At 42.5% G+C, this 21,967-nt stretch overlaps 1 protein-coding gene across 2 annotated transcripts in view; it reads right to left on the bottom strand.

Moving 5' to 3' along the window:
• Positions 1-21,967, bottom strand: part of LOC138246536 (lens fiber membrane intrinsic protein-like) — a 371,435-nt gene that overhangs the window by 34,862 nt on the left and 314,606 nt on the right. The window lies entirely within an intron of this gene.

Here is a 21,967-nt window from a genome sequence, read left to right as displayed (position 1 = left end):
AATTTTCAAAACTAATTTGCCGCTCATTTCAGCTGCTTTCTGAAAAGTTTTGGGGTGATTTGTAAAGTGGGGAAGAGAATGATAAAAAACTCAGGAATGTCCACAGTTGCTCATATCCACATTTGTTCTGGCACTGAGCCTTACTTGATATCGGTCAACAACTTTAACCACAGGTTTTTGGTAGTCAGATTAGGCCTCACCATTGTCCATTTTCTTGTTGTATACCCCGGGCAAGGTATGTTTGCTGCCAACCTGCCTGCATGTCCATGAGATGGATGTTCCACACAGAGCACTATGCACTTCATCTTTTTCTGCAAACACTATTCTTCGCTAAGGAGTGGAATTATTCTACCTCTTTTGAAGCAGGCAAACTTGAGACAGTGCAGGGCTGCAATGGAGTTTTTGCAAAAGCTATCAACTGCCAGGATAAGTTTTGCAATTGCACTTTTAATACAGTGAGCTATATGTATGTGCGGTGCAACTGTTTTATGAACTGCTTATTCTTGTGAGATAAAACTTGTTTTTAAGGTTTTATATGATATTGGAATTTAATGCCTGTTTTACGTATTTTGTGTGATTTTATTGCCCTTTTTTTTATGGTCACTGGATGACCGAATAAAGAACAATGATGATGGTTTGTAAAGCAAGGGACAAGAAAAAGGGGCGGTGGGCCACAAAACCTGTTTTTGAATCCACTTTCCAATAGGGAATTTAGACATGACTACAGCCTGAACCGGTGAATGCAATTATACCAAATTAGGCAGACAGGTAGATCTAGGTCAAGAAACAGCCTTATTGTAATTTGGTGTAAATCTGTTCTGTAGTTTTGTAGGTATTCAAGAAAATAGATGTATGTATATCTAGAAACGTGATCCACAGTGGTGGATCCATAGATCCAGGCGCCAACACCAATGCCAGGTTTGGCTGGCCGCAACCTGAGAGAAAAAATGCAGCTGCCGTTTTGCCTATCAGCACTTGGCCAGAGAAGGGGGGGTCACAACAAGATGAAATAGGATATAAGGAGTCAGGATAGAGGTATCCGGATCCCATGAGACTCATGGAGAAGTCTGTGAGGGACATCTCTGGTAAGAAATTGCCCGAAAATGTTTTTTTGAGGTAGGTGAGAATCCACTGATCCACCACGGAGCCCAGTGCAGTCCCCGTGTGAATCTGGATGGATCTGTGGATCCAGACACCAAATTTAAAAAACGCATACACCCACTCACAGACCCACACAGCCACCTACACACCCACTCACACAGCTGCTCACACTCCCATTCGCACACTCAGACACTCACTTACACTCCCACATACACCCATTCACACACCCATCCACACACACACACCCACAGAACCATTCACACATGCATGCACACTTACACACTTGCAAAACCACCACCAGACCTCACAGACCCACACAGATACTCATACACCTTGTCAAACACCCATTCATACACTCATACACCCACTCACACACTCACAACCCCCACTCATTCAGACTCACAAACCCACTTCCACACCCATTCACGCACTCACACACCCACAGAGCCACTCCCTTACACACACCATTCACATACCAACCATCTAATCTATTCACACTCACACACTCACTCACACACCTATTCACAAACTCACACACCCACTTACACAGACATTCACACTCGCAAACCCACTCACACACCCACAGTCACTCACACACCCATTCACAGACTCGCACACCCACTTACACACCCATTCACATACTCACACACCCATTCACACACCTACAAAACTACTACCACATCGACTCGCAGACCCACACAGTCACACACACAGCCACTCTCATATCGATTCATACACTCTTGCACCCACTTCCACACCCATTCAGACACTCACAACCCCCACTCATTCACACACTCACACACCCACTCACACCCTCACTCAAACACCTACAAAATCACTACCACACGACACATACCCACTTACAAAACCATTGACACACCCATTCACACACTCATACACCCACACATCCACTCATCCACCAATGCACACACTCACTCTCACATTCACACACACACCCATTGACAGACTCACAGAACTACTTACACATCCACAGAACCAACCAAACATCTAATCACACGCCTACACAGCCACTTACACACCCACTCACAAATGTGTTATTGTTTTCCATTTAATGTGTGCTTTTGGTTGGGAATCGATCTGCAGATCTGTTGCGGATCTGCCTACAACATAGCCGGCAGACATCTTATTTGGCAGGGGATACAGGGGGAATCTGCAGATCTGAGTGATTAATAAAAAGAAAGATTTAAAAAACAAAAAGAACCGGTGTTTGGGAAAGGGGTTGGCTTTAAAAGGAGCCTTTGGATTCATGCTGTGTAGATGATAATTGGACACAGAACAGAATGCAGTCCTTTAAGTTATTGAGGAACACCCTTTGCATGCAACTGTGAAACGGACACAGTCCTTTTTATATATTGCACCCATACTGAGGCATAAATTGCTAAAGTATATAGAGCCCATGTTGTGGTCTCTGGGAAATGCAGAAACAGCTTTATTGACATGTTCCCTGGATTTGTTTATCTGTGGACAAAAGTTGGTTGACCACTGCCACCTCTGTCTTTGGCAAATGTTGAAGAACACCAAGGCAGTGTGTGGGAAAAGTGCCATTGATTTATCAATTTCATTAGGATTTCCAGTCCTACTCGAAAAGATGTGCCCAGGTCATTGCCACCACAAGGCACAATCATGAGGTCTGGATGTTGATGCCAATGTAAGCCTCTCTGGCCAACCCAAGTAATGTCTACATTAGCAAAACATAGGTACCTGTCAATGGCACTTTTTCTAGCTCTCTCTCTGGCCCAAACAACAAACCTCTGGCCCACAGTATAAACTCTGACCATTTTGGAGACAAGCAGGAGTAGCACGCAAGAGAAGGCTGCAACAGAATGAGGCCGCTTTGAAGATGAAAGGCAGTTAAAAAGGAGAATAGTAAGTAAAATATAGAATAACGTATATGATTGGATGCTGGCTATGTGCAGGGAAACAAAATCCCATAGTGACCTTAAGAAAAATGTAACTAACTCTAAGATTGGCTTTGTAAAAATAAAAAAAACTTTATGTCACTTAGGATATGCTTCCAATTGCAGAGTCAACCACACCGGTAACAATTAATGAGAAACCAGTATGCTGTTGAGGGAAAGTCTTGTTATTTTTGATCTATTGGTAGGCAGAGACTATTGTAGACATGGTTACTATGGGAACAGAGCTAAGAGAGTGTGGGGGGGAAGGGAACAAAAGAGACTGCAGTGTGAAACTGAAAAACAGACTGGTGTACAAAAATTGATCAGTAGGGAGTATGTGTCTTGTAAATGACAATATTTTAAAACATAATATATAATTGAAAAGCATTGACAGCAGATTGTCGAATGCTTTAAAGCAGTGTTCCCCAACCCCCGGGCCGCGGACCGGTCTGCGGATCAATCGGCACCGGGCCGCCCGAGGAACTTAAAATCTTGAAGGCATGTTTAAATACAATTAAATTAAAATTATTAAATCACAACAAGCGGGCCACGGAAAAATTATCAAACATTTACCGGTCCGCGGCGATAAAAAGGTTGGGGAGCACTGCTTTAAAGGACCACAGTGTGGATCTGCAGATCCACCATGGACCACGTAGAGGGTAGCACTGCAGCGGATCTGCAGATCCTGAAACAAATCTAACGAATTTGGCTTCTTTGCAGGAAATATGGGAAGAGTTATAACATTGAGACCAATTACAAGTGGTATAACAAAATAAAAGAAGAAAGGAAGCATGTGGGGGCATATTTATACTCTGTTTGCCCCGAATTAGTGTCATTTTTTTTTACTCTAATTCGGTGCAAAACTAACTCCATATTTATACTTTGGTGCTAGAGCCCTCTAGCACCAAATTTATGGAGTTAAAGTCATTTTTTGAAAGTGGAGACCTACTTTGCCTTAATGAGATGCAAGGTAGGCGTTCCCGTGCAAAAAATGACTCTATGGCCTTAACGCCATATTTAGGGGCATATTTATACTCTACGGCATATTTATACTCTGTTTGCACCGAATTAGCGTCATTTTTTTTTACTCTAATTCGGTGCAAATCTAACTCCATATTTATACTTTGGTGCTAGACCCATCTAGCACCAAGGCCCTGATTTAAACTTTTTTTGCACCGCATTAACGTCATTTTATGACGCAAAAGTGGCGCAAACTTACAAAATATTGGCCCTTATTTATACTTTTTGCTGCAAAACTGCACTAACTCAGTTTTGCACCAAAATGTTTAGCACCGGCTTGCACCATTTCTGTGCACCAGCCGGGCACCATATTTATGGAATGGTGCAAGTCGGTGCAAAGGGTAGGCTAGAGTAAAAAAAAATGACTTTAGTCGGGTGGGGCTGGCAGTATAGAAGAAGAGGGTTTAGCACCAAAAAATGACTTTAGGCAGGTTAGAGTAAAAAAAAAATGACTCTAACCAGATTAGCGTCATTTTATGGTGCTAAACCTACCATGCCCATTTCAGGGCCCCCTATGGCACATAAACAAAAAAAATATATATATATACAATCTTACCTGTACTTACCTGGGATAGGGTCCCCCATCCTCCGCAGTCCCTATGGTGTGGGGGGGGGTGCACCTGGGGCCTGGGGAGGGCACCTCTGGGCTTATTCCATGGTGTTCCAAAATGGAAATAGGCCCACAGGTCCCCTAACCCCTGCCCTGACCCAGGTCTTAAAAAATGGGGCAAAGCTTGCTTTGCCCCATTTTTTGACCCCTCCTCCCTCCCTTGCACCATTTTTACATGGGAGTATAAATATGGTGTTAAGGCCATAGAGTCATTTTTTTGCACGGGAACGCCTACCTTGCATCTTATTAAGGCAAGGTCGGTTTCCACTTCCAAAAAATGACTTTAACTCCATAAATTTGGCGCTAGACCGGTCTAGCACCACAGTATAAATATGGAGTTAGTTTTGCACTGAATTAGAGTAAAAAAAAACGGACTCTAATTCAGTGCAAACAGAGTATAAATATGCCCCTTAGCATCAAAAAATGATGCTAATCTGGTCAGATTCATTTATTTTGACTCAAAACTGCCTAACGTCATTTTTTAAAAAGCTAGCCTACCCTTTGCACCGGCTTGCACCATTCCATAAATATGGTGCCCAGCTGGTGCTAAAAAATGGTGCAAGCTGGTGCAAAACTTTTTGGGGCAAAACTGCCTTAGTGCAGTTTTGCACCAAAAAGTATAAATAAGGCCCGTGGTTTACTAAAGTACAGCAGTTTGAGTAGGACCACATTGGGAGAGGTAGCCATTATTATACTTTTCTACTGAGTGGAGGAGGGGTGAGATATTCCTGACTTGAGATTTGCAGTGGAAAAGGTATGTTGATTAGGTTGTACTATAAAAAAATATTGAAAAAGAAAACCTATAAGTGTATATAAGCCGAAAGAAAATATGTAGCATCTAGACACTACAGTTTGAAGGGAGGTTAGATGAGAACATTAAGTAAAAATATAGTGAATAGTAAACGAGGAAGAGGAACTGCTATACTTAAAATGTAGTTATTTAATTAAGCCAGAATAAATGAATGTGTTTGAAATTAGATATAATCTAATTGTCTGTAATGTGAACTTAAATGTATTCTATGTTTGCTTTTCATATATGTACTTGTGTTTAAAGTGGAATGGAAGCTAGAATGGTGAGATGAAAACCAAATTCACAATTATGCTTGTTGACAGCATCTATAGACTGGGCACCAGATGACATTTTTAGTGCAACTGGATATAGCATCTGACACAATGATTGACTACCTCTTCCATTTTTGCTGAATCAGTGGGGATGGTAACCATCTGGTTAAAAGGAAAGGTTCCCACATGTGGTTCAAATGCTGCTGATGATGTATCACCTGTGACATGTCTTTTACGTATGGTTTTAATGTGTTTCCAAACAGAGGGTGTGCCATATCAATACTTCCTCAGTGTACCTTTTTACAGTTTTTGCTGCACATTTTGCATAGGGAAAATTTTGGAAGAACTTAATTTTCTCCTGAAGAGACTGACAAATATTTTCAAATATTGGAGGAATTCTTTGGAGGTGGTAAGTTTACTACTTGTTCTTCCTGCTGCCTCCCTTCTCATATATCTTCACCGGAAGACATTTTAACTTTGAAACTCTCTTCTTTTGAAGGAAAGCCAGAAAAATGATGGGGCTTTGTGTGGAATCCTGCATGTGCCAGTATTCTTCTTGTTTGTTCAGAGGTTAAAGGAGCTGGAAGGAAGCTGGGACCAATACTAGGTGGATAAAGTGGTACCAGTATCTCGAAACAAACTCGGAGCTGTAAAAGAAGAATATAGTGGATCTTACGCTTTTCACACTGCGGTTCTCAGTGTGTCTCCAGAGAGATGTGAAATCCATTAACTGACTTAGGGCGCCATTTCCAATGTTGTTGTGAAATACATACAAAAAAGACAAAGACGTTCTGCATTGTATTTATAGAAAATCTACACAAACTGCCTTTCACTGATTTGTTAATTTTTACTTATAAAGTGTATAATAATTAGTTTGTTCATAAACTTGTGGAAATGTATATTACTAAATTGATCAAATGGGTGAATGTGTAGTACAATTTATAAAACAAAAGAAACCCTAGAAATTCACTCAAAAAACAAAGACTACCGAGACGTTCTAGTTAGGAAATAGCATTAAAAAATGTTGAAATTCATTGAAAAAAACCAAAGGTTACAGGAACATTACATTTGGGAAATAGAATTAAAAAACTTAGAAATTAATTGAAAAGAACAAAGGTTACAGAGGCGTTATAGTTAGGAAATAGCATTAAAAAACATCGAAATTCACTGAAAAAAACAAAGGTTACAGGGACTTTATAGGTAAGAAATAGAATTTAAAAAACTTTAGGAATTCACTGAAAAAAACAAAGGTTACAGTGAAATTATAGTTAGGCTCAGATTTCACACACACAAAACCATAGAAATTCAGGAGATATAGCTACCTAAGCTAACTATAACTTACGCCCCGCAAATCACTGCTTATGACTCCACATATTACATCACTCATGACATGGTCAGTGACATCACTGATGACGTCACAGATGTCATCTCAAATGACATTACTGATTGCACCATCCAGCGAAGTATATTTCAATATACTTCATAAAATACCAGGTAATGTTTTAAAAATAATAAGACAACACAGGTGAGAGATGTACAGCACAAAACTCACTGTAACCATATCAACTACTACACTCACTTACCTCCTAAGTGATAGTTCTCAGCAGATAGTCCTGACTCTTCTAAACCACTACACGAAACACTAATGACCAAAATTAAAACATCTAATTGTATAGGCTAATCTATTGCAAACCACACCAACACTATTTGTGAATCTGAAAAGAAGTTTTAGTGTAAATGTCAGATTTATACAAACCTCTATAACCAGTAGAGGGGTCTTGGCAGACAGGCTACTGTGTCACAAAGCACTTGTAAAATTATTGTTCATCCTGGAGAAAGCTGTGAGCAAAGATGTCAGCCTGTTGTAAATGTCTAATACACTGAGCATTCACTTCGGAGAACCGTCTTAGTGAATAGATACATTTACTGTCATGTTCTACTACAGTCATTTATCACAAAGGAGAGAAGTGTAAGGAAACTGGTCAGTATGTCATAAAACCGAACTATACTCAGCCATCACTGTAGGGTGAAGTCTCAATGAACAGCTTGGACCGAGCAAAGTACTATCATACACATACATCAGCAGGGGCCATGTGTCAGTGTAGAGGCTAGTACACAGATAAATAGTTCCGCCGCCTTAAAAACAGGATTATAGAATAGATTATATATGTTACAAATAGCATCACTCATCAGTAGTAGAGAAAGAATGGTAATTTAAGTTATGCAGTAGCTTAGTATATATTTTCAAGTCTCACAAAAAACACTCTAGCAGACCCTTTATAAGCCAGCACAAACCACAGCAAGGAGGTCTTCACCACTGTGGGTTCTCCAACCCAACAGCCACAGGGAAAAAACTGTGTGGCACACTGGCGGACTTCTTCCACAACAAGATCTCAGTCATTTACTTCAAACCCCAACCCCCGCTGCCAACATCAGCCTACTCACATTCATGACCACAAAGCCCAAACACCTGCTCACCCACTGGGGCCCTCTCACAACTCAAGTGTAATCTCCGTCTTGAACTCCGTGCATTCAGGAGCACCCACAGACGGTGGAGGGCGTGGAGTGGGGTAAAGTGGGTTGGAGTGAAATGCTGTGGCATACAGTAGAGTGGTGTAGAGTTGCACTGTGCAGGGTGGTATATAGTAGAAAGGCATATACTATAGTAGTGTGGAGTGGACTGGTGTAGAGTGGCACAGTGTAAACGTCTGTGGGTTACAGTAGGTGTGGAGTAAAGTGGCACAGAGTGGAGTGGCGTAGAGTATAGTAGCGAAGCTTGGAGTGGCATAGACTGGATTAGCTTGGCATATAATGGAGATGCATAGAGTGAAGTAGCACAGAGTAGAGTAGCAGCGAGTGGCAGAGTGGAGGGGCATAGAATAAATTGGTATAGAGTGGAGTAGAATAGATTTCAGTGGCTTAGAGTGGAGTGCCATGGAATGGCGTAGAGTAATATATTGTGGCAAGTAGGGCATAAAGTAGCATGACATAGGGTGGGATGGTGTAGAGTGAAGTGGAATAGAGTGGGGTGTAGTGATATACAGTGGCAGAGAGGGAGTGGCATGGAGTATACTGGCATTGAGTAGGGTGTAGTGAAGTGTGGTGGAGTATAGTTGCATAGAGTGGAGTGGCATAGACTAGATTGGGGAATAGCTGATTTGCATTGAGAAGAGTGGTATAGAGTGGAGTGGCATAGAGTGGACTGGCATTGTATAGAGTGAAGTAGAGTGGACTGTTGTAGAGTAGAGTGGTTTGGAGTTGAGTGGAATGGCGTAGAGTGGAGTAGAGTGGCAGTATGGAAATTATTTGTAATTAAGCATATCAAATAATTGAGAGTATTATTGCTGTGTTTGGAATTACACCAGTAAAACTGAGCATTTAAATATTCAAGACAGCTTGTATCAAGTAGATTTTATCTAGATGCAATGTGTCTGTATAACTGGAAAAGCACATGTAAAATGTAATGCTATTTACTGTAGAGAAAGTGTACTGTAGATTTTCTCTTGTATTGCCTAAGGATGGCAACGGAGAAACAGATGCTTGTGGCAGGTCCTCAACCATGCTACCATCCCTGGACCCGGAGCAGGGCCACTTTGCCGATGCAGAAAGACGGACAAGGACACTTCTGTTGTGCTGCAGGGCATGCCAGTTTCATCAAAAGGATCCAGAAGAGGATTACCCAGGATATGGTCAAGATACAGCTGCACAAGTGTGTGAGTGGACAGCCCTCTATAAGCAATGTATAGGCTGACACTGCAGCTAATCCTGCAAAATTGGAGCACTGCCTTCAGTCACTTGACGGTGGAAGCATTGATTTATTTTGCAGCTGTCAACTACATTCAACAATTACTACCAACAATCACTGCATTTTTAGTCTCCCTTCTTTGTTCAGCTTTGTTCATTTACTGTGTAGCACCCACCACAAAAAAGGTGCTCAGATTACCTAAGCAGCTATATCTCAGTGACAGGGCAAACTAACTACACCAACATTCAATGATAAAAAGACAAAAAATTAGGGGCATATTTAAGAAAAGTGGCGCTGCACCCAGTGCAGCGTCACTTTCCTTCCGCCCCTTAGTGCCCCACTACCGCCATCTTGTGTGTGCCATATTTAAAATACTGCACACCACGGCACAGGGTAGGGGGCAGTAGCATCAGAATTTCTGAGACGATTGATGTACTGTTCAGAGTTAGCTCCAAAATGTTTGTGCTAACCCTGAACAGTATCTAGGGGCCCATTGTAACCAATGGTGTGCCCCCTCTGAGCAGGCGTTAAAAATGCAGAAAACAATGATGCAAAGAAATCTCTTAAATTTATTTGCGCCATTTTTTTGCCCCCCCTTAACAGGGGAATGCTCCCTTGCATACATTATGCCTGGCACAGGCATAATGTGGGGAATGGGGTTACAAAGTGGTGCAGTGCATTTGTAAATCTGGCGTGGTGTTTTTGTCATAATATCTCCACATTAGCATTAAAATAATGACACTAATGTGGCGATAATATGGCGCAAGGGGCTCTTAAATCTGCCCCTAAATGTATCAGCATATCTTGTACAACCTTAAAGGAGAAGGCGTCTATTCCAGGATATACTGCAAACACACACACTGCCTTTTACACACCTTTAAAAGACACTAGCAGCATTTTTAGAATAGGCACTTTGGCATGTTTATAGAATGACAGGAGAGACAAGATCTGGTGCAAGCATCAATTATGTAAGCTATATTAGTTCAATTGATTAATTTGCAGTGGCACCGAATACGCATGCTTTAAAATTAAGTTCCATTGTTAGAAATAAAATAAAGATTATTAAACACAGACATTCAATTATTGTGTGCGCACATGTATCTTGTTATCGCAGCGATGGATAAACCAAACATTATGGAGAGTCGCCCCTCCTGCGCTGCCTTTAAACCCACCAGCCCAGCGATGCTTTATAAAGCATGTGTATACTATGGCAACTCGGTGGATTAAGTGTCTGCTGCACAGCTCACTAAGGAAAACAAATGTAGGCCCATATTTATACTCCCTTTGCGCCAGATTAGCGTCATTTATTTTGAAGCAAATTTGGCGCAAAGCTAACACCATATTTATACTTTGACGCTAGACCCATCTAACGTCAAAATATCCCAGTGTACGTCATTTTCTAGGTGTGTGAAACCGCCTTGCGTCAATGAGATGCAAGGTAGGCGTTCCCGTCTAAAAAATTACTTAAACACCTGTGCGCCATATTTATCCAACCGTGCAAAAATGGCGGACGGCTGGGAGGCGGAGCCGGAAAATGACATAAATCCTGATTTGTGCAAAAATTTAACACCTGGGTCTGGGCAGTTAAATGGGGGAAAACACACCAGTGCTTAAGGAAAACTCACACAAGTAACATCAGAGCTCAAAAAGGAAGACATGGAGGTGCTATTCCTCCAGCATGCACAAAGACGCAGAGCACAGGAGCAACAGCAGCAACTTCCACCACACCAACAGGGACCCCAAAGGCAACGCAGAAGGCAGGAGAGGATATTTAGGACCAGGACAACCCTTCAGGGCCTCAGGGAACATTATATCATCCAGAGGTACAGAATAAACTGGCAAGCCATTCAGCAGCTGCTGCGCCACATTGAGCCACAGTTGGCACCCAGCTTGCAGACACCTCACATCATTCCACCAGAGACCAAGCTGCTACCTGTCCTGCACATGTTGGCAAGTGTCTCTTTTCAAACCACTGGTGCCCTGGTTGCCGGGATCTCACAGCCCTCATTCTCGGCCTTCCTTCCCAAGGTACTTGATGCCATCATCTCCCTCACACCACGCCACAACAGCTTCCCCAACACACAGCAGACGCAGCAGGAGACCAAACAGGAGTTCTATGAAATCAATGGCTTCCCGCACGTGCTTGGTGCCATTGACTGCACACATGTATGGATTGTGCCACCTGCTGCAACAGAGCATCTTTACCGCAACAGGATGCACACACACTCCATCAATGTGCAGGCCATTGGGGATCAATGTGGATTGATCACCAACATCGTGGCAAAGTATCCTGGGAGTGTACATGATTCATTCAGCCACAGCACCATCAATCAGCACTTCCAGGATGGACGATATGGCAATGGCCTACTTGTTGGTAAGTACATAAACCTAGTAATTTACACACAGCACAGCAACCCTGTAGGACACACAACACATACACCACTATATTGACACGTGGCCAGGAAGACACTGAGGTTGTGACACTTGTAGTCATGTTTGATATCCTGACCCAAAGAGGACACACCTATGGATAAATGACAGATGCAAATAAGAGATGCCACTCCAGAGCCTCACAGGACCAATTTAAAACCACACAGTGACAATGACATGGCCCTAACTGGCAGTACAACTTGGAAGATGAATCTTCCAATATCACACCAATAACACTCAATCACACACCCTTCCAAGCAATACGTCCTGTGTAAGGGGTGTGCACTGTGTTTTGCTGAAGGTCAAACACCATGAGACACATAGCATGATGATGCTGACTCTAATGAAGGTGACATGGAATCATTGAGGCAGTACCAACATCTCACATCACTCCTGGGGTGACATTGCCCGCTAGCAATAAGGAAGTGGACTGTGCTATGAAAACATGTGGATGTGACTCTAAGGCAAAGTGCACACTGCTACACATACGGATTGAGACAATTCCCCATATACATAACAGATGTGCAGGCACATGGACCTTCTGACACTAAAACCTTCACCCCCACAACCAAGTTAGCCAGCTTAACTGGAGCAAGTTCAGTAGTGTAGGTACATGTTTGCACATGAGCCAACTTGGTGAGGGCCCAAAAATAGGTTTGCATAGAACTTGTCACACATGGGATAATTGTGCATTGTCAACTGTGAACACTTCAGTGCTGCCAACCTATGGAGATGTGTTGTGCCTTGTCACCTAGCCAAATCAAAGGGCCTCACTGTTGCATTTCACCTGCAATCATATATGTCAAATTGGATGGGATGTTCAGGCCATATAGTGCAATTGATTGTGTGTGTGTAAGTATTATGTCACTTCCAGTGAAGGTATACGGACACTTCCTACACATTACATAATGCATGGGAGATACACACTGAACAGCAGGTTTTGAAATATACCACTGATCAATCAACCAGTTTTGATAGTTAAACAACCCAATGCAGAAAGAACATCACAGAAGCCTAGGATCCCACACACTACCACAAACACTGAAGAGACACAGACGACACAAGATAACAACTGCCATGCAAAGTGATAATCAAGGTGCAACCGACAACCAAATATTTACCCTCATTTTCTCTTTCAGCTGATCAGGGTTACGGGATCCAGCCATGGATCATGTCCCCATTTGCCAACCCAAGCACAGCAGCAGAGTGTGCCTATAATGAGGCACATCGTAGGACACGCACCATAGTTGAGAGGACTTTTGGCATCCTGAAGTCCAGATTCAGGTGCCTGGGCATCACCGGAGGCAGCCTCCTATATTCACCTGAAATGGTCGCAAGATAATTTTGAGCTGTGCCTTCCTGCACAACATTTGTGTAAGGAGGAACATTCCCCTCTATGAACCAGACCCTCAAATGCCTGAAGAGGAGGAAGAGGAGGAAGAGGAGGATGATGTCCGTGAAAATGAGGGGGAACATCCAAACACTGTTACAGGATTCTGTTGCAGACAACACATCGTACTAAACGTCTTCTAACTATAGCCACCATCACCACTTTGTTATCATATGTCATTAAACACCTAACTTCATCACTCAATCATGCTCTGGATGATTTTGTATGCACCACATGATTCCTAGGAATCATAATCAGAGTTTAGCCTCATGGAGCATTGCAGAAATACAGATTAGGATACTGAAAAAGCCACATCACATTTGATCGGTATGAATGTACAGCCAACATCACACACAGTGTAAATTACATATATCCTGTTTATTTCACATGTGAAGGGCAATATCAGAGGACCACAGCTAAGAGACACATCCATGTTGCCAACATGGTCCATTGCAGCAAATGACACACAACTAAGACACCATCAATCATATGGGAAAAAAGTGTCTCATACATGAGGCAGTGGATGTCCTATTGCATTGGTAACAGGAATGTAAGACCAGACCCTTGACAGCAGTAAGTCTGACATCAGCTATCTCTGCAAGGAGCATGTGTGACAAGGAGTCCATCTAAGCAGAAAATCGATACCACCAGTACCCCAAGTATGACAAGCATTGCACACAAGACATGCCCTGCGCAGTCATCCTAGGTAACAAGTCCTGACACTGCCATGTTTTAAGTCTCTCCCCCCTTTTTCTAGGGGGCCCTGTAAATGGACTATCTGTACCCTGTGAATCTTCAGCTAAACACACTCAGACTCCCATTCTGACTCCTGTGTGCTTCCCACTTCAGTATGGCATGCCATAGTCATAATTCATCAGTCTGCAAGGACTTCAGGTCAAATAATGCACTGCCTGGTAGTCTGTAAGACCTGTAATCAGCTGTCCATTGCCTTCCATGTGAAGGATCCACTTGGCCCTTTGAACTTGATTCTCAACTCCAGGACTTGGAAGCAACTGAAGCTGCAAATACCTGTGAGCACTACCAAGCAGACCAGCCATTTGAACCTGCCCTGCCCTTGCCTGGAACTGCTTAGAAGCTGCCATTTTCAGAATTTTCTTGTTGTGCATTGGCGTACAAATCACTTGTGTACCAGAGCCCTTGGGGGATTGTGTAACGTTGCAGACCACAGCACAAACTGTTTTTAGTTCCCACAGTGTTGTTCAAGCTTTTCCCAGTCAGAGTCTGCTCACTGTGTATATGCCTTGTTCATGTTTGTTCCTGACAGAACCTGCATCCTGTTAGCCAGACTGGTTCCTGTCTTTGCGTTAACCATAGAGGTTCCCTGTGGCTAAATTTGTCTCACAGTTGCTTTCCATGACCTCTCTTTCCTCCTGGGGTATTGTGTCTGTTAGGTCTACAATGAATCCTCAAATAGATAGTATAGTTGAATCATTTTACTCATCGTAGTCAGTTCTGGGACATGTATTCAAATTTCCTGATCCAGCTCCCATCCCTCATCTGGTTTTGCATGTATTCATTATTGCCAAACAGTGACAGTGTGCTATGGCTGTATGCATGGATTCGGTACAGTGCCTCCAGCACAACAAACAAGGCTTGCCAATGTGTATGTGAGGACAAAACATGTTTGTGCCCTGACGGTCCAGACACAGATTCACTTCTGCCGCCACCTTTTGATGTGCTTGTGTGGTAACTAGCTGTGAGATTAATTAGCACAGAGGCACTGATGTTCCATGTTGCAGTGGGAATTTTCAAGCCCACCCTGTGTACACATGCTGTGATGAAAGCTGCCTGTTACCTATTACTCATCCATAAGGTTTTTAAGCACACCAAGGTTGCCCTGTCGTCAGCCTTATTAAAGTTCTGCAGTGCCATAGCTGGACTATCACCATGTCTGTCGTTAGTTGCTCTTTGGCTTTAGGTCAAATCTGCTTTAAATGATACTCTGTTAATTGAGGGAATGGCTCCATAGACTCATAACTAGACCTGCATGTAACTATGACAACATGGAGGCCAATACTGACATAGGGTACACATGGCCACACACTTGAACTGGACACCTTTGTGCAATGAACCACTGGAAATATGTGAACACATGGAGCATGGTCTGCTGGTCCTCCACAGCCACAGGGGAAACATAGGTCATGTACCTGACTCAAACTGTGGTGTACATAACAATTTTTGGATTGGATTTGAGACTCTGTGTCACAAACACTGTACCTACCTAGCATGTTCAAATGCCTGACTCATGGGTAGTATTTACACAAGTGACCATGAAGTGGTATCCAACATTTCATTAAATGTGATGGGTTACATTTCTGACATTGCCATTATCAACCGTCCTCTATCTATCCTGTGTACAGTTTGTCATGGGAGATGTTTTGTCCCCAAAGTCAGGGAAGTTCACACAGCATAAGACGCAACAGATATAACAAACACATATCATGACTGATGTACCTCAGTGAATGGCATCTGATGGTTATTCACAATTATAACACATTCATACATGCACATTCTGCAAAACACTTCTTGTGAACACAGAGGCACAACAACAATTGAATAGCCAATTCACAGACATAAACACACAGGCCATGAGTCTATTTGTTTAGTTGCGTAGCCTTGCTATCCTCTATTGATGCAACACCTGCTCAAACTAGGAAATGCCAATTTTATTCCAAAAGTTTGTGTTACTGTTGCGTCAGTTAAGAGAGCTAATCTTGAGACAGGAAGTGATGTAATAGGATATCCTGTTTACAGAAATGATACAGTGGGTGTACTTTCACTTTGCAGTCTGTGATTCTTCTAGACTGTGTGGCTGTGTATAGAGTTGTGTCTGTGAATATTGTGCTTTTGTCTCCTGTGTGCTATTGCCATTGTTATCTGTTGTTTTTGTAAGTGTCTGTGTAAATCAGTGTAAGTGTGTTTTTGTCATTTTTTTAGATTAGATTTGTCTTTGTACTGTTGGGAGTGTGTTAGTGGGTATTGTTAGTTGTGGTATTGTTGGGCTGTTTGTGGGTTCTTTAAGTTTCCTTTCCATACCTCCTTTCCCTGATTTTCCCTCTTTACCCTTTCCTATCCTTATTATTGTTGAGATGTTGGGAAGGCCATGTCTGGGGAGAATCGGTGAGGAGGAGCTGGGGGCATTTGTGTGGCTGGTGTGCCACTTCCTCCCCCTGATGTTGGAGGCTGGTGGCAGGGTGATACAGGTGTATCACACGGAGGCTAGGAGGCTCAGGTGGGCAAAGGTGCTGTTCCACCTAAGAAGACTGTTCAACAGCCAGCGCAACGACCACCAATTAAAACATCGCTGGGCTGACCTGGTGGCCCGAGAGCAGGACCTGTTGGACCACCTGAGTTGGTGATTGGTGGCCCTGTTGGTGAGTACAAATGAGACTAATGTGTACAGTAAAATGCTCTGTAGTGAAAGTAGCAGATTTTGTGACATGCTGCATGCAATGTTTGTGGACATGTGGAAATCAAGTTGAACAAACAGTGGCCCTGATTTATACAATTTTTGCTACGCATTACCGTCATTTGTTGATGCAAAAGCTGCACAAACTTACAAAAGACAACTTTATCTTGTAAATTAGTGCCGCTTTGACATCAATAGATGATGGTAATGCGGCACAAACAAAAGTATTATTCAGGGCCTGTGAGTGTACCAGGAATGAGATGTATTTCACATGCTAATGCAAGCAACCAATGTAGTCTCCAATTTTTTAAAACCATTTCTGAACAGTATTCATGGCCATAAGTACAAAGATCTTCCTAACCTCTGTTAATATCTTAGGCTGATATTTCGACTTTGTTTGTGCAGCATTTAAATTAATTATGGATGCCAAAGTAATGCACACTTGGTAATATCTAAATATTTTGTGGTACTTTCCATAGCTGTAGCGTAAACAAATGAAGCAAATGCTACACATAAAAAAAAGAACATCTGGCCCTAACTTCATTGTTTCTGTGTCTTTACGTCTGAACAGATAATCTTTCACATGGCCAAACGTAATTGTGCCCGGATTCTACCAGTTTGCAGTAGCACTAAACAGGTTCATCTCGTGGCTTTTCGGAGTAGGCGTAGCAATCCTATCATTGAGCAGCACAGCCCAACAACATTTTTGCCTTGGGCACAATTGCTGGTACAGAGCTGGTGCATTTGCCATCTGTGTCACTTTATAGCCAAACTATTTTCTAAAGTTAATGGGTCATCATGGGACATTTGAAGTGACGAAATAGTTTGCTAGTTTATGTTTGGTACACCCCTGCTGATCTAGTGCAGGGTATGTACAATTGCTAACTTCTCAGTATGAAGGCTATCACAGACATGGTGGTATGCTAAGATCAGCAGGCCAGCATTCCCGTGAGTGCCACCATTCCCAAGGTGCTTACAAATAGAGACCTACCTCATCAAGATTGCAGAAGTAGGACATTTGCTAAACCATGTTTTAATTAGCGGACAGTGTCAGGTTGCTTGTATAACCACAGATCACCGAACTTGGCAATTCTAAGCTAATGAGGCCCATATTTATACTTTTTTAGCGCCACGTTTGCGCCGCTTTTTGACAGAAAAACGGCGCAAACTTACAAAATACAATTGTATTTTGCAAGTTTGCGCCATTTTTGCGTCAAAAACTGACGCAAATGCGGCGCTAAAAAAGTATAAATATGGGCCTGAATGTGGCAAACTTTGATCTACAATGCCTGATATAGGTACAGAGGGTCCAGAGGAACACATTACAGGTGCAATGACTATACCTGTGCCCATGCATTCTGTCACGGATGATCACTTTAGAGACTGTCAGCATCTATGTTTTTGTTGTTTTAATTTAGATAAATGGCCAATCCATGTTTAGCGTAACATTGTCATCAAGTAACACACAGGATCCCTGCCATCATGGTATCATAGGGGGCATATACAGCTCTGGGTACACTGCCAATGTGACATATGTAACCTACATACAACACAGGCACACATATGATGGACCATTGGAAGCACAATAATTCCTGAACAAAACTCAACCCACATAAGCATCACACAGTAACTCATTGTCCTTAGATGCACAAGCCACAATACCTGAGTCACTGGTATTGCAGTGCACCAGGAATGTGGCTTTGCATGTCTCTCATAATAACAAATGATGAAATGGAGTACTCTCTAGAAATAATTAAGCACAAAATTGAGTAATCATGTTTGGCACCACATGATTGTTAGGGCCAGAGCATGTGTGCATATGTTTATATCACTCACTGGAGTGACAGTGTCAATGCATGTTTGCAGTAGTATGTCTGTTGGGGTGTCTACATGCCTAATGTGCTGCTCTATCATATAAAATGTCACACACAGTAATTTGTTGATCCAAGTTTTGTACAGTGAGCAAACATTGAGCACATTTCACCCTTCCATGTTTTACAGGTGGACCCGCCCCATATACAATTGGTGAAGTGGCTCGATTTGCAGACCCAGAGGTATCCAGTAAGTTAATATGTTTGTCCTGTGTTGTGTTTGCAGCTGTTGTGTGATTGACTCCTGTGTGTTGGACTCATTGCAAGGTATGATGTGCTGGCACATGATCTGATTTGTGACTTGACTGGAGGTTGATATTTTGTTCCATGTTTGAGTTGGACATTCTGTGGCGGAGAGTCGTATATTGGGAGTCGAAAGCTGCGCTATAGGCATGGGCAGTTGAACAGGGTGATTTTTTGCGACATGTATGCCAATGATAAATTTGGAGGTGGCCAGTTTCATGATTTAGTCAGCAAGTCATACCCTGATTCACACACACCAGTGATGCCGAAGTCTTACCCACAGACTTGAGCATCCCTGTTAAGTAATAAACATGTAGGACTGTATGGACTTCTTAGCAGCATCTAGCTCCACATGTTGTGCTCCGTTACTGTGGCACTTGAGTGAAATGTCATAGGTGTGCATGCAGATCAGGGCCGGATGGGTGTTTGCATCATTTTTTGCATCATGCTTGCTTGATTTTGGAAAGGTATCAGTGAGCTCAAATGATGTTGACAATTGTCCGCAATTAGAAAAATAAATGTGGATGTGATTGTCCAATGTTTGAGTCAATCCTAGTTGGCAGACCTCCTTACCTGTCTGCCACTTTTATTAAAAGTGGACTGACTAAACCCATGGACAGCTGTCCAAAGCTTCCTGGCTGTCCTTGATGTTTGAAAGTATGTGTTGCATGTCCACCCCCCGAGGCATAGGGTAAGGGCTAGGTGTGAGGATCCTAGTGTAGAAGACAGACATGTAATTCAAACATTCATGTGTTCCAACCCACGATGCCCCCTTATGATTACCAACTGCATACCGTCCAGGCAATACCATTTACACATCACAGGTCTTGTGGGCCTTGATTGTCATCCAGAAGATAATCATTAGTTGGCCTGATACATGTGGAGTACTTGCAGCATTTGTTTTGTGAATAATAGCAGTACAAAGATGCACAGATCATTTAATTAGATACACACCTTGTTGTGCATTGCTGTGCTGTTAGATAGTAGATGTGTAGGCTGCGTTGGCATGTCATTCCTCAGGGACATTCTATCATCTGTACTGTGATTTGGACTGTATGTGCTATTTTTGAGGGAGTGTTAGAATATCATCTGTAGATGTATCACACAATGATGTCACTAATGTTTGGCTTTCTCTATTTTGACAGCTGCCAACATGAATGCCCAGGAGATAAGGAAATTCAAGAGGTGGGCAGTGCGTTACCACCACATACTAGATGTGGAGGCTGGGTTCCGCAATATGGCATGCCATTATCGCCATGAGAGAGCCACAGGGGTCTGGAGGGCATTTGCCCAAGTGGGGCCAGCCTTGCTCACAACAGCCACCACCACCACCACCACAGCTCAGACCACAGTGGCCCCAAGGATGACATCCACTCTAGCAGGTCCCTCTACTTCATCTGCTCCAGGCCCACAAGCACCACCTCCAGCACCTCCCCCCCAACCACAGCACCAGCACCAGCAATGGCATCAACAAGTGGTACACAGACAACCCCAGCTGCTGTGATAGACAATGTGGAATTTCAGACACTGAGACGTGACATGCAACAAATGTTGCGTAGGATGGACAGGCTGCAGCAGGAGGTGTCCCGCAATAGCAGGAGACTGTGGGGTACCAAAAAATCCAGCGGAGGGCAAATTTGTAATTAATGGATCCTCACCCATGATTCCCTCCCCTCCCTCCTCTTTCCTCGTTCTTATCTTTAGTGGGTTTAGAGGGTTTAGTGTTAGGTTAGAGTAGTTAGTTCAGTTAGTATAAGTGGGTTGGGGGGCTGAGGGGGTTATATTATTACATGTTTTTTGTGGGTGGGTGGGTGGGTTGGTGGGTTTGATGATGTTGGGGATATGTGTATAAAAATATATATATATATTTATAAACAAATTATAAAAAAAAATACAAAAAAAATATATATTTGTTTAGGATAAGTTAGAATGTGTTTAGGTTAGTATATGCTGTCCTACATGCGTCCTGTCATATAAGGGGGTTGGGGGGTTGATGTTTAGAGTGTTTAGTTAGATGTGATAAGTAAGTTTAGCTTAGGGTAGTTAGGGCCAGTTGTGGGTAATGTATAGTTCGGATAGGTTAGGTTAGTTAAGGTGTTTCCCCTAGTTTAAGTTTCCTTTATTACTGTAAAATAAAGTTTTAGGTACTCCTTTACAGTATGTGTCATATGCTTGGGGATCAGGGCCTTGGCATGGGTGTACAGTGTCAATTTAGTATTTGCATTTCTGTTCCATCCTGCATCAGAATCCCATTATTGACATGGTTATTCCAAATTCCAAATGAGCTGTCACATTGGCAGCTACAACAAAGCTACTTCTCTATGCATCTGCCATCCATTGCACCCACCACTCAAAGTTACTATGGTTCCCAATGTGTTGTGAAGGTTGGATGTGTTTTTAAATCTGTCATTGTTTGAGTCCTGATTTGGAATCTTGAGCATTGTGGGAGTCTGCCTGCAGCCTGATGTTCATGTGAACCCTGATAAGCTGAGTGATGGTATAATGTTAGGTAGTTCTGTATACATAACTCACACCTATCATCTCTTACATTGTACTCCCAGGTTACATATTTGTCCATACACTCGTACACATCCATTCCTGCTGTATGGTGTGTGTGTGTGTGTGATGAAAGTTTATAGTCAGATGTCACATACATAAAGATTGTCTTTAAGGGAATGTTGGCCACATTGAGTTTCAGCTTAAGCATACTTGGAAGCTGATTTTTCTGTTCTACACACCATTATACTGTTTGTTTTCATTTCACTTCAGAAATAAGCCTCAAGGAAGCACAGATGATAATAAAATCCAGACCCCAGTGCATAATTATCAGCCCACATTCTTTCAGCACTGTTGTATTGACATTCTATGGCCATTGACATGTGACATACAACACTAATCTCCTACACAGTTGAGGTGTCACATTACACAGAGACAAAGTGGTTGTGTAAGTGCTGTAGTGCAATATTTACATAGTCCAGGACTGTGAGTCCATTAGTGTGACGCCTTCTATTGTGATGCAGCACAAGTGCAACGGTGAGGGACATGTCATTGGACATGCTGGGGTGAAGTGTCATACTGTGCAGAAGAACATGAATTGCCAATAAGGTAGTGAGAGACAATTACAGTGCATAGTGTCAAGGTAAACA

The sequence above is a fragment of the Pleurodeles waltl genome, chromosome 7 (genome assembly GCF_031143425.1).
Source record: "Pleurodeles waltl isolate 20211129_DDA chromosome 7, aPleWal1.hap1.20221129, whole genome shotgun sequence".
In the NCBI taxonomy this organism is placed as follows: Eukaryota; Metazoa; Chordata; class Amphibia; order Caudata; family Salamandridae; genus Pleurodeles; species Pleurodeles waltl.
The sequence above is the reverse complement of the archived record's forward strand: the minus strand, read 5'-3'. Positions and strand labels throughout refer to the sequence as shown.